Here is a 14,161-nt window from a genome sequence, read left to right as displayed (position 1 = left end):
GACCAGCGTTCGTGCTGGACGCGCAGACCGCGTGAGACGACGCTTCATCCACTCCCAAACATGCTCAATGGGGGACAGATCCGGAGATCTTGCTGGCCAGGGTAGTTGACTTACACCTTCTAGAGCACGTTGGGTGGCACGGGATACATGCGGACGTGCATTGTCCTGTTGGAACAGCAAGTTCCCTTGCCGGTCTAGGAATGGTAGAACGATGGGTTCGATGACGGTTTAGATGTACCGTGCACTATTCAGTGTCCCCTCGACGATCACCAGAGGTGTACGGCCAGTGCAGGAGATCGCTCCCCACACCATGATGCCGGGTGTTGGCCCTGTGTGCCTCGGTCGTATGCAGTCCTGATTGTGGCGCTCACTTGCACGGCGCCAAACACGCATACGACCATCATTGGCACCAAGGCAGAAGCGACTCTCATCGCTGAACACGACACGTCTCCATTCGTCCCTCCATTCACGCCTGTCGCGACACCACTGGAGGCGGGCTGCACGATGTTGGGGCGTGAGCGGAAGACGGCCTAACGGTGTGCGGGACCGTAGCCCAGCTTCATGGAGACGGTTGCGAATGGTCCTCGCCGATACCCCAGGAGCAACAGTGTCCCTAATTTGCTGGGAAGTGGCGGTGCGGTCCCCTACGGCACTGCGTAGGATCCTACGGTCTTGGCGTGCATCCGTGCGTCGCTGCGGTCCGGTCCCAGGTCGACGGGCACGTGCACCTTCCGCCGACCACTGGCGACAACATCGATGTACTGTGGAGACCTCACGCCCCACGTGTTGAGCAATTCGGCGGTACGTCCACCCGGCCTCCCGCATGCCCACTATACGCCCTCGCTCAATGTCCGTCAACTGCACAAACGGTTCACGTCCACGCTGTCGCGGCATGCTACCAGTGTTAAATACTGCGATGGAGCTCCATATTCCACGGCAAACTGGCTGACACTGACGGCGGCGGTGCACAAATGCTGCGCAGCTAGCGCCATTCGACGGCCAACACCGCGGTTCCTGGTGTGTCCGCTGTGCCGTGCGTGTGATCATTGCTTGTACAGCCCTCTCGCAGTGTCCGGAGCAAGTATGGTGGGTCTGACACACCGGTGTCAATGTGTTCTTTTTTCCATTTCCAGGAGTGTACGTAAATAAATAAATAAATAAATAAATAAATATCATTGCGATCTCGACTGTTGGTTTTGATCTAAATGTAGCACCAGGTCCCTGTACTCCATAGACAATGTTCTCTAAATGTATAAATGACCCCCTCCGTGATAACCAACTTGGATTCCGAAAAAACAGATAATGCGAAACCCAACACGAGCTTTTGTCACATGACCTTTTGAAACCCATGGATCAAGGCAATCAGATAGATGCAGCATTTCTAGACTTCCAAAAGTCATTTGACTCTGTACCATATCTACGCTTATTTCCAACAGTACGATTTGTAAGTAGGCTGTTTAGGTTTTTTTATTGGTAATGCCGCCGCCACGTAGCGCTCTGTATGAAAAATCACTGGCTGTGCTGTGTGCAGTCAGTGGCTGGTTGGCATTGTTGTAATACTCGCCATTGTAGCGTTGGGCAGTTGGCTCTTAGCGGCGCGTAGCGTTGCGCAGTTGGAGGTGAGCCGCCAGCACTGGTGGACGTGGCGAGAGAGATGGCGGAGTTTTGAAATTTGTTTTAAGAATGGATGTCATGAACTGATATATATGTTATGACTATTAACGTAAATACATTGTTTGTTCTCCATTAAAATCTTTCATTTGCTAACTGTGCCTATCAGTAGTTAGTGACTTCCGTAGTTTGAATCTTTTATTTAGCTGGCAGTAGTGGCGCTCGCTGTATTGCAGTAGTTCGAGCAACGAAGATTTTTGGTGAGGTAAGTGATTTGTGAAAGGTGTAGGTTAATGTTAGTCAGGGCCATTCTTTTGTAGGGATTATTGAGTCAGATTGCGTTGCGCTAAAAATATATTGAGTGTCAGTTTAAGCACATTCGTGTAGAATTGTTCAAAGGGGACGTTTCAGATTATATGAGGTATCAACCGAAATTTGTGAGTTGATTAAGGATTTCTTGTTAGGGAGGAAGCAGCATGTTATCTCGAATGAAGAGTAACTTCAGGAAGCACTATTGCTGTTCATACTGTGTACGAACAACCTTGCAGACAATATTAATAGCAACCTCCCACTTTTTTTTTACAGCTGATGCAGTTACCTTTAATGAAGTACTGTCTGACAAGAGCTGCACAAATATTGAATCTGATCTTGATAATATTTCCTGGTAGTGCAAGTATTGATAACTTGCTTTAAAAGTTCTGATTTGTAAGATTGTTCAACGACCATATTGGCTCAGTCTTAGGTAAAAAAGTGGAAGATTTCGGTTCTTTCACAAGATTCTAAAGCAGTCAGTTTACAGAGGAAACTGCTTACATCCTGTAATATCGCTCAAATGTGAGAGACCCATCCAAATAGGATATATGAAACGAATACAAATAAGGACAGCACGAATGGTCACATATTTGTCTGAACAGTGAGAGAGCGCCACAGAGATGCCAAAAGAACTCAACTCGCAGATTCTTGAAAATATATACAAAAAATCCGAGACAGCCTAGCTAGAAAATTTAACCAACTTTGAGAGATGAAACTAGAAATATACTATACCTTCCTACGTATAGCCCCCAAAGGGGTCACGAAGACTAGGATAGATCAATTATAGCACCCACAGAGGTTTTAAAGCAATCATTCTTGGATTCCCGGGTTCGATTCCCGGCGGGGTCAGGGATTTTCTCTGCCTCGTGATGACTGGGTGTTGTGTGATGTCCTTAGGTTAGTTAGGTTTAAGTATTTCTAAGTTCTATGGGACTGATGACCATAGATGTCAAGTCCCGTAGTGTTCAGAGCTATTTGAACCATTTTTGAGCAATCATCCTTCCCCAACTGCACATGCGAATGGAACACGTAAAACCACTTAGCTGGTGAAGTAGGAGATACCCCTGCCAAGTACTCCACAGTGGTCTACTCAGTACAGGTGCAGATATAGTTCATACTAGACTAATTTCAGGTCCCTCTATCGATTGAACACACAAAATTACAATTGAGACTTTAAGCGATAATGAGAACCAAAACGCCTTTACCCGTTGACACTGGGAACCCAAGACCTTGTGAGTAGCTTTTGTTTGGAATGTCCCCCGCCAATTCAGCGTACAGATAAAACTGAAAATGTGTCTTGCAAGTGCCCGCATCTCGTGGTCGTGCGGTAGCGTTCTCGCTTCCCGCGCCCGCGTTCCCGGGTCCGATTCCCGGCGGGGTCAGGGATTTTCTCTGCCTCGTGATGGCTGGGTGTTGTGTGTTGTCCTTAGGTTAGTTAGGTTTAAGTAGTTCTAAGTTCTAGGGGACTCATGACCGCAGATGTTAAGTCCCATAGTGCTCAGAGCCATTTGAACCATTTTTGTCTTGCAAGTCTTAAGACACCCGTGGAAGTACCGGTGAGGGACGAACTTGCGTATCCGAAGTGTCGTAATCGTAACATGGATTGCATACGTTTTCTGTAGTATCTCCTACACATTGTACCTAAAGCACAGAGAGAATTTCGACATTCGCTTAGGAAAGAGAAAAAGTGAAGCTCTTTAGCGGAACGTTTGCTGCTCTTAAACAATAATAAGAACCGAAAGAGTTCCCCTTCACTCGTTTACATATCTCTAGTGCTTGACACCAGCACACTGGCGCCGGGTGTACCTACCTTACTAATTGCTCCATTAATTATCGATGCAGCAACTTTACACATTTGTTAGAATACTTACATACAAAAATTCCTATCTGTAGGTATTCGTCAGTGAAAGTCCTGTGTTTTGTCCCAGGAGGTCCTTATTTTTGTTTCCCGAGTTTCGGTCTCTCACCCCTTTCATAGCCGTAGCGCAAAAGTTTTGATTGCAAAATATGTACCTAAAATTTTATCTCTCTGTCTCCCTCGTTTTCTCTCTCACACTTTTCCACTGATGTCAGTTCTGTCCTATTAATTTTTACGGCAGAAAATAAGTTAAAAGCAAAAAAACGAACGAGAGAGAGGAAGGTCAGTTACGGCTGGAATCCATCGGATCCGAAACCATCACGTCACGGTTTTAATCTCAGTTCACCTGCGTATACTCACGCCTCTGTTAACGGCAAAGCGGAGTCAATATTGATTACAGATGCGCAGCCTCTAGATCCCACAGTGGCGTGAGTCTTCGCGTTCACGACGTGGATCATATCGTCGCCACTTATTGGCGCCATGGTTTAAGCGCCCATTTCCCCATTTTTCTCCCACCCGCAGCTGCCTTTATGAGCTCAAAGATGACCGCCGCTGTTTGAAAAGCAACCGTAATCTCACTAATTAAGGTGGGAGCTAATAGTAGCCAATAACCGTAAGAAACGACATTTTTGAGACAAGTGTGTCTCAATTTAATTTTCTCTTCGTCCTTGATTCACAGCGATAGCACAGGGCGTTTCAAAAAGAATGTACCCGTTACACAGTATTTGTTGTGAAAACCATCGATAGCTGCGCCACGGCTCGGTTATTGGGGGAACGAATACGTTGTCATTCACTGTCGCCAGACGTCGGTATTCTTCTGTTTGCTTGGTTATAGACCGTATGTTGCAAAATGGCTACTTCGCATCAAAAATCATTTTGTGTTCTCGAATTTGTGAAATGTAATTTTATGATTACAGTGCAAAGACGTTTCAGGTTGATCCTCCCCATGGATGGAACACTGGTAGATGGCATCGGGAGTTTGTAGTCACAGAATGTTTATATAAAGAAAAGAGTTATGGCATCCCTCGCGTTTCCGACAGAAATTCGTACGAATTCAAACCGCTTTCCAACGTGGTCCTACAAAATCAACTCGTCGTGCCAGTCGGAAGTTACAACTGCCTACAACGTGGATTTGACGTGTTTTGAGACTTAGGTTGTGTATGGAGCCGTACAAATTACAGCTGTTACAGGCTGTACGTCACGACGACAATCGCAGATGTGTGGCATTTTTTGACAAGTCTCAAAGTGCTATTGACAACGATAAAACTTCTGCACAACGCATCGCGTTCAGCTACGAAGCGACTTTCCACCTTGGTTGGAAAGTAAACAAAGACGATGTTCGAATCACGGGTCTACAGAACCCACATAAATGCTCTGAACATTACCAGATTCACGCAAAGTCACTGTGTTTTGTACGATATTGCGCTTTTCTGTTTACGGCCCATTCTTATTTTATGGAAACACGGTTGACGGTCCGCAGTATATTGCTATGTTACAAAACTGGTTGTTTCAAGGCTGGACAAGAACAAAGTCACGTTTCAGCAAGACGGGGCATCCATTCGCTGGGGTCGCCAAGTGCAAGAATGTCTGTATGAAACCCTACTGCGCAGCTGGGTTGATCGTCAAACTCCTCAGATGACCACCGCGGTCACTGGGATTTGACGCCCAGTGACTTCTGTGAGGTTTCGTTAAGGACAACAATTACTCACCAACACTACTACAGAACCTAGAAGAGTCTAGAAGAGCCAGATCTGTAGGCCTACTGCCGATACATCACTGACGATGGACATACTTACCCGAGTATGGGAGGAATTCGGGTACTGATGTGATATTGTCCATGTTGCTTGTGGAGGACATATTGAACATCTGTAATCTAAATTTGAGAGATTCGTAGATATGTGTTCCAAGTTTCATAGTAGTATTCCTTTCAGTTTAGTGAATTAATGCGTTCAAAATACGTATATTCCTTTTGACGCTCCCTATCATTTCTGAACTATGGGATTGAAGATGTTTCTTGCGCTGGCTAAAAACTATGTTTTCCCAAATACTTTCACACAGTATGTGCCCTCTCCAGATATTCATCGTTTTGTCAGCTCCCAGAACGCCAACTGCACAAGATATCCAGGAAGTGGGTCAGTATTCTGGCAAGAGGGAGAAACTTGTTTTATGAGGCAAAATAGCTCGTATTGGGTGTTTTTATCGTCTTAAGTTCGAAGACAGGTTTGATGAAGCTGTCCACAATACTTTATGCTGTACAAGTCTCTTCGTTTCAGTGTCAAATGCTGCAACATCCATCCATCTGAACAATCCCATGGTTCCCTTTACAGCTTTTACACTCCCAGACTTCTCTCCACTACCGAACCGGCGATTCCTCCTTGCCTCTGGGTGTGTTCTGTCAACTGATTCCATCTATTAGCCAAGATCTGCTATATTTTCTCCTTCCCTAGTTCGATTCAGTAGGTCCTCATTATTTGTCTGATTTGCCTATCTGACTTCAATATTTGTCTTTACTATCACGTTTCAAGTGATCCTGTTCTGTTCTTGTCTGAACTGACTGCCGTCCACGTGTACAAACCTACACTTCAGACAGATACCTTTAGGAAAGATTTCCTAACACTTACATTTACATTTGATATTAACAAACGTCTTTTTTTTCAAAAACATTGCTCCTCTTCTTGTTATTCTGCGTTTTATATCCTCTCAACTTCGTCCGCAGCTGGTGGTCGTGCGGTAGCGTTCTCGCTTCCCACGCCCTTCCCGGGTTCGATTCCCGGCGGGGTCAGGGATTTTCTCTGCCTCGTGATGACTGGGTGTTGTGTGCTGTCCTTAGGTTAGTTAAGTTTAAGTAGTTCTAAGTTCTAGGGGACTGATTACCATAGAGTTTAAGTCCCATAGTGCTCAGAGCCATTTGAACCAACCTATTAACTTCGGCTATCTTCAGTTATTATGCTGCCCAAACAACAAACTTCATCTGCTGCATTTAACGTTCGTTTCCTAATCCTAATCCCTTAGAAGCTCGTGATTTAATTCGAGGACATTCCGTTATCCTTGTTTTACTTTTGTTGATATTCATCTTATAACCTTCTTTCAAGACATTATCCATTCCGTTCAGCCACTCTTCTAAGGATCTCGCCGCCTCTGACAGAATTACTGTATCATCGGCAAACCTGAATATTTAAATTTCTTCTTCTTGAACTTTAATTCTACTTCTAACTTTTCAGTTTATTTACTGTACTGCATCTTCATAATATACGTATACAGCATAACACCGGGAACAGTCCTACACTTTGCCTCATTCACTATTGCTTCCCTTGTATGTTGTTAGACTCTTTTGGACATACGCTTTATTTCCGTTTTCGAGGTAAACTCTTTTAAATGGTTTCTTACCTTTATGACAGTTATGTATATTGTGTAATGTTACAAATTTACAGCCATTCACAGTGAGTTTTAAAAAATTCCCAGTACATTCATGAATCCAGAATCTACTTGAATGATCCACAACATCAGCATCAATGTACTTTTGTACTGTCGAGGAGCACGGGCATACCTTGCCTTGGTGCGTGTCCACACTCCTTTATGAAGGCACATGAGTCTAAACTAAAACGAAAAATATGGAAAAAACCAATGCACATTGAGAGTGTCGTAGTTCGTGAGCCTTTCAGTATAGAGCAGATGCATTCATAATCAGCCTTGTCTGGCTCTTTCCGTAACCTCGGGGACGACGTCGCCTCAAGTACGACTAACATCGTTTGGGGCCTCCTCTTGCTCTTACTGCAGAATTGTTTTTGGGAGAACAATTCCTAGCCGGAATTTGCTCTAATTCTTCCAGAAGGAAGCTGAATAATAGTTGCTCATTGTTCGGTCTAATGCATCTGACACACCCAAATCAGTGTCGTTACATCGCACTGGGGTTATTTCCACTCGCCAAGATTCTCTCAGGCCCACAAAAAGTCTGCCGCAGTCATCACGCAGAAAACTTTTCCTGTCGGCCTCCGCAGAACAATTGTCAGCGTTGTGTTCGCCTCTCTGAGTTGGCGTACCCCATTGGTTGGCTCGTGATCGGTGGCTTTTGGCAGGCTACGTAACAACGAAAACTGAGCCATACCGCATCCCAACGGATCGCTCTGTCGCTCACATTTGCCACGGACCCCACCTGCGGTAGATAACAAAAAATCTAGGAAATGGTTCTTACAGTAAACTTTAAAATTCTGTTGTCCTCTGCATATTAATTTATTGGTCTAACTCAGCAATGATTTGCTTTCGTTCCCCCCACCTCACACACACACACACACACACACACACACACACACACAATATCCCTAATAGGATATTTGAGCCTGTACGTCCTGGCAGCCATTATCTGTTCAAACTCGCTCCGACAGTTAACACTGAATGAAGTAGACAGGCGCGGGTGAGAGTTTCAGTGTCTGGAGGGAGACTCGTGTTAGTCTCCCGCCGCCTCCGCAAAAGCAAAAGAAATTTAGCGTCACTTCTATGTTAAATGTGTCGCAGATATACAACATTACGATAACAACAGTAAAATTCAGGTTTGCTATATATAATTCATTTCTTTCCAAACTTCTGTATTTTCCAAAGTACCACACGTAAAAATACGATTGATGCGCCCATAGAACCGTAAACTCGCTGAGTTTGCAGTGTGCTCACTATTTGGCGTTACGAGTGGAGTGCCGTGATAAAATGGGGACAATGCAAGAAAAGATTTCTTGTGTGTGCTAGATGTTTTTCTGTTACAATAGTGCAGCGTGCATTTAGAAAGAATTGTGTGAAAGAAAAAAGAAGAAGATATCATAGATGTTATAGCTTCCACTTTGGAGTCTTGGCATTATTCAGAAAGAAATCCACGAAAATACACAATACTTCCTACATTCCAAACATGGCTTCTATTGTGCTAAGCTAATCTACATCATTCTAAATGCAGATTATTATTATTATTATTATTATTATTATTATTATTATTATTATTATTATTATTATTACTGGTGTCATTATTATTAGTATTGGAAAGGTTCTGTAACATCTTTGGTATGTGTTGTTGTGGCAAGATCTGGTCAGGCTAAATAAGCAATAAATAAATAAATAAATTACACGAGTGACGTACAGGTTGAATATGGCGGGAAACATCGTGTGACGCGATTTCAGCCCATCTTGGAACTCCAGACAGCGGCAAGCGGCTAGGAAAGGAATGGCCATACATTCCCTATACACGGATTTAGTTCAAGCTCTCTCAGTTCTCCCGTTGACACTAAATGATGCAAACCCATTGTGCCTGCGCTAGGGACAGACATCGCTCAGTTCAGTTCAGTAGAAAGTTCAAAAGCTTTTTGCCACGTATCGGTAGTTTTAGTCAAATAGTGCAGTCCAACTTCAATACCACCTCAAGGTTGGTTTAAAAGTCGTGCTCATTCCTCGCAATCACTGAACCTAGTATCTGCGGCAAACCGACGAAAGTTAACTTTGGTGCGATGCCATCCCGTCACGGAGTAGAACCCACTCGGCTGGAGCATGATGAATTTCCTGTCCGGGGGTAGACTGATTAATTATCGAGGCCGATTTGCGCTGGCAGTCTAGGGCCCGAGGCCTTCGCTTTGTTTCAGGCCGTTATTATTCTTTTTATGTTTTAGGTGAATTCGCAACAGCCGCAGCACCCCCTTCCCACCTCCCTGTTTTGCGCCCAGGGTCCAGTTCCGGCTGTCGCAGCCGCGAGGAGACGGCTTTGACAAATGAGAAGCGCGCGGTGCTACGCGACTCTCATTGGCTGGGGGCGGCCGCCTCGTATCTATTGGTTCGGCTTACTGCCGCTAGAGCGGGCCTCAGGCGCGCGGGTATGCAATCAGGCGGTGGCCGCAAACCCCTAGCGCACAGCCTTCTCGCCCACCCCCCCCCACGCCACCCATTCCGCGTGGCTAAGATTAAATTACCGACCCACCGCGGGTCTGTGTCGGCGTGCGGCTGTCGCAGCGACACGCAGTCGCGCCCTGCGAGCTAAGCTATGCAACGTGATACAGACGGGGAGAGGTAGACCTCGCCAGAGGTCAACGAATTTATACCGCCAGTGCCTGTGCGGGTCTGCTACAATCGATGTGTAACTGCTACTTGAGACGAGGTCGTATAATGCGAATAGCACGCTGACGCTAATAACTACCATTTTCCTGTTGACCATCAAACAACTATTTTCTTTATTAGTGAATTTAGAAGAATAGAAGGTTAGAATTCATTGCATCTTCGATAAAGAATTCGTTAGATGGTGCTGATACGACGAACAGGAGAACACAAGGATAGTCCCGCACCGTAGGCGTCTGAAAACAAAGTCAGTCGCAGTAGATCAGGGATGAAAGAAATGCTTGCTAGCCGAAAGTGACTCTTCTGGCTGAGATAACGAAACCTCTCTCGACTCGTTTGGGTCCACACACACACACACACACACACACACACACACACACACACAGAGAGAGAGAGAGAGAGAGAGAGAGAGAGAGAGAGAGAAACAGGATGTGTGTGTGTGTGTGTGAGAGAGAGAGAGAGAGAGAGAGAGAGAGAGAGAGAGAGAGAGAGAGAGAGTGACGGGGGGGGGGGGGGAGGGGAAACAGAAAAGAGAAAAGGGATAAATAGAAAGAAGGAAGCATAGCAAAGAAGAGTGCCTTATCTAAATTATTTTCGAACAATCGAGACCATTTCTTCAACGAGAATACAGCACGGCTAGTGATCTTCCTTAAGATAGATAACAAGATTAGCTGTGGAAATCTTCAGTGCGTCAATTTCTGTTGTTAAGCAAAGCATTTCTACGTGTTGCCAGTCTGCGTTTTGTATCCTGTCTACTTTGGCCATCGGCAGTTATTGTGCTGCCAAACAGCATAACGTATCTGCCACTTAGTGTCTCATTTCCTAGTCTCATTCCCGCGGTGCAGCCTGATTTAATTCGGCTACGTTTCATAACTCATATTTTACTTTTGTTGGAATTCATCTCACAACCTCTTTTGAAGACATAGTGCGTACCTTTCAACTGATCTTCCAAGACCTTTGTCGTCTCTGAATAGCTTCTAGGTTTAAAATACACTACTGGCCATTAAAATTGCTACGCCAAGAATAAATGCAGATGATAAACGGGTATTCATTGGACAAATATATTATACCAGAACTGACATGTGATTACATTTTCACGCAATTTGAGTGCATAGATCCTGAGAAATCAAGAGCCAGAACAACCACCTCTGGCCGTAATAACGGCCTTGATACGTCTGGGCATTGTTCAAACAGAGCTTGGATGGCGTTTACAGGTACAGCTGCCCATACAACTTCCACACGATACCACGGTTCATCAACAGTAGTGACTGGCGTATTGTGACGAGCCAGTTGCTCGGCCACCATTTACCAAACGTTTTCAATTGGTGAGATATCTGGAGAATGTGGTGGCCAGGGCAGCAATCAAACATTTTCTGTAACCAGAAAGGCCCGTACAGGACCTGCAACATGCGGTCGTGCATTATCCTGCTGAAATGTAGTGTTACGCAGGGATCGAATGAAAGGTAGAGCCACGGGTCGTAACACATCTGAAATGAAACGTCCACTGTTCAAAGTGCCGTCAATGCGAACAAGACGTGACCGAGACGTGTAACCAATGGCACCCCATACCATCACGCTGGGTGATACGCAGATATGGCGATGACGAATACACGTTTCCAATGTGCGTTCACCGCGATGTCGCCAAACACGGATGCGACCGTCGTGATGCTGTAAACAGAACCTGGATTCATCCGCCATTCGTGCGCTCAGGTTCATCGTTGAGTTCACCTTCGCAGGCGCTCCTCTCTGTGATGCAGCGTCAAGGGTAACCGCAGCCACGGTCTCCGAGCTGATAGTCCATGCTGCTGCAAACGTCGTCGAACTGTTCGTGCAGATGGTTGTCGTCTTGCAAAAGTCCCCATCTGTTGACTCAGGCATCGAGACGTGGCTGCACGATCCGTTACAGCCATGCGGATAAGATGCCTGTCATCTCGACTGCTAGTGATACGAGGCCGTTGGGATCCAGCACGGCGTTCCGTATTACCCTCCTGAACCCACCGATTCCATACTCTGCTAACATTCATTGGATCTCGACCAACGCGAGCAGTAATGTCGCGATACGATAAACCGCAATCGCGATAGACTACAATCCGACCTTTATCAAAGTCGGAAACGTGATGATACGCATTTCTCCTCCATACACGAAGTATCACAACAACGTTTCACCAGGCAACGCCGGTGAACTGCTGTTTGTGTAAGAGAAATCGGTTGGAAACTTTCGTCATATCAGCACGGTGTAGGTGTCGCCACCGGCGCCAACCTTGTGTGAATGCCCTGAAAGCTATTCATTTGCATATGACAGCATCTTCTTCCTGTCGGTTAAATTTCGCGTCTGTGGCACGTCATCTTCGTGGTGTAGCAATTTTAGTGGCCAGTAGTGTACTAATGAATGGGATGACAAAACGTATACGTCCATCAGCTCGATACAATTTGAAACGAGACTCGTCCGAGCAGGCAACATGTTTCCAGTTATCAACAGTAGGTGTTGTTGGGCCCAGGCGAGGCGTAAAGCCTTGTGTTGTACAGTCACCAAGGGTATACGAGTGGGATTTCTGCTCCGAAAGCCCATATTGATGATATTTCGTTGAATGGTTCGCACACTGACGCTTGTTGATGGCCCAGCTTTGAAATCTGCAGCAATTTGCAGAAGAGTTGTACTTCCGTCACAGTGAACGAATCTCTTCAATCGTCGTTGGTCCCGCTCTTGCGGGATCGTTTTCCAGCCGCAGCGATGTCGGAGATTTAATGTTTTACCGGATTCCCGATATTCACGATACTGTCGTGAAATGGTCGTACGGGAAAAATCCCCACTTCATCTCTACCTCGGAGGTGCTGTGTCCTATCGCTCGTGCGCCGACATTGAACCACGTTCGAACTCAGTTAAACCTTGATAATCTGCCATTGTAGCAGCATTGCTACAACTGCACCAGACATTTGTTGTCTCACATTGGCGTTGCCGCCCGCAGCGCCGTATTCTGCCTGTTTACATATCTCTATTTGAATACGCTTCTTTGGCGCTTCAGTGTATATCATTATACGGCTGCCCAAATCATCAGCGAACCCCCAACATGTTTCAGTCATGGGACGCAAACCCGACTAGAAGTCGGCAGTAGTGTGAAACAAGACCCATCCGCCCTATTGACTTTGTCCTATTCCTCCACAGCCTACGTTTTACGGCTTCGGCACCACGTTTTCCCGTTGCGGGAGCTGGCATCATTGACGAGTTGTTTTGGAATTCCAGCCTGCCCCGTAGATCCTTGCTTATGGAGTTCCCTTCGTGTCAGTTTGATGCTGACAGCGTTCACGACTGCGACTAACGCAGCTGTGGTCCCCTTATTTTTCATCACAGTCCTCTTCAATGACAGTCTGTCATAATCACTCAGTACACACTTCCGTACGCATTTTGACTTAGCGGATGACGCTTTTTCCCTTTCAGTTGTAACATCCTCTTAGAAAATTTTTATAAATGACAGTGCTGGAAAACCTCTACGTTATTTGATTTTCAAACAGGTGAGCAAAACTGGACGTACTCAGACATTTGTCTCTTTACCTATTCTGATCATCACTAAACTAACACAAAATATTTTTTTAGCGCAACAAAATCTGACTTTCAATAATCCCTACAAAAGAATGGCCTTGACTAACAATAACCTACTTACTTCACAAAAATCTTCGCTACTCAAACTACTGCAATGCAGCGTGCGCCAATACCGCCAGCTAAACAAAAGATTCAAACTACTGAAGGCACTAACTACTGATAGGCATAGTTAGCAAATGAAAGGTTTTGATAGAGAACAAACAATGTATTTACCTTAATAATGTCCAGAACTCATCATCTATATATAATACGAGGGCTGTCCAGAAAGTAAGTTACGTTCGGTCGCGAAATGGAAACGACTATGAAAATCCGATAAAGCTTTGCAAATATGTGTTGGGCAGTGTCTCTAGTGTGACTTTATGTAGAATTATGGCGCTCTTTTCATTCCTGAGCTCTTAGTGAGCGCGTAAAGATCTTATAGAAAATAGTGTCTCCCCCGAAGTACGAGGGCCTGGTGACAATTTTCCCCTGAAGCTATGCAACCAACATTACATAACTGTCGTGCGGTTTCTTCTTCAAGACAATTCTCAGCCTCATTCTGCAGGGGCAATGAAGATGTTCCTGCATTGTTTCAATTGGAAATGTTTGGTTACCCACAATACAGCCCGTAATTGTCTCCCACTGAGTTTCATCTCTGCTCAAACGAACCACTAGCTATGAAGACAACATTTTGGCACAGACAACGAGCTTTAGGCCAGCGT

General features: G+C 45.3%; 1 protein-coding gene across 4 annotated transcripts in view; it reads left to right on the top strand.

The window, feature by feature from the left end:
- LOC126273184 (semaphorin-1A) overlaps positions 1–14,161 on the top strand; it is a 1,534,221-nt gene that overhangs the window by 1,479,040 nt on the left and 41,020 nt on the right. The window lies entirely within an intron of this gene.

The sequence above is a fragment of the Schistocerca gregaria genome, chromosome 5 (assembly GCF_023897955.1).
Source record: "Schistocerca gregaria isolate iqSchGreg1 chromosome 5, iqSchGreg1.2, whole genome shotgun sequence".
Taxonomy (NCBI): Eukaryota; Metazoa; Arthropoda; class Insecta; order Orthoptera; family Acrididae; genus Schistocerca; species Schistocerca gregaria.
The sequence above is the reverse complement of the archived record's forward strand: the minus strand, read 5'-3'. Positions and strand labels throughout refer to the sequence as shown.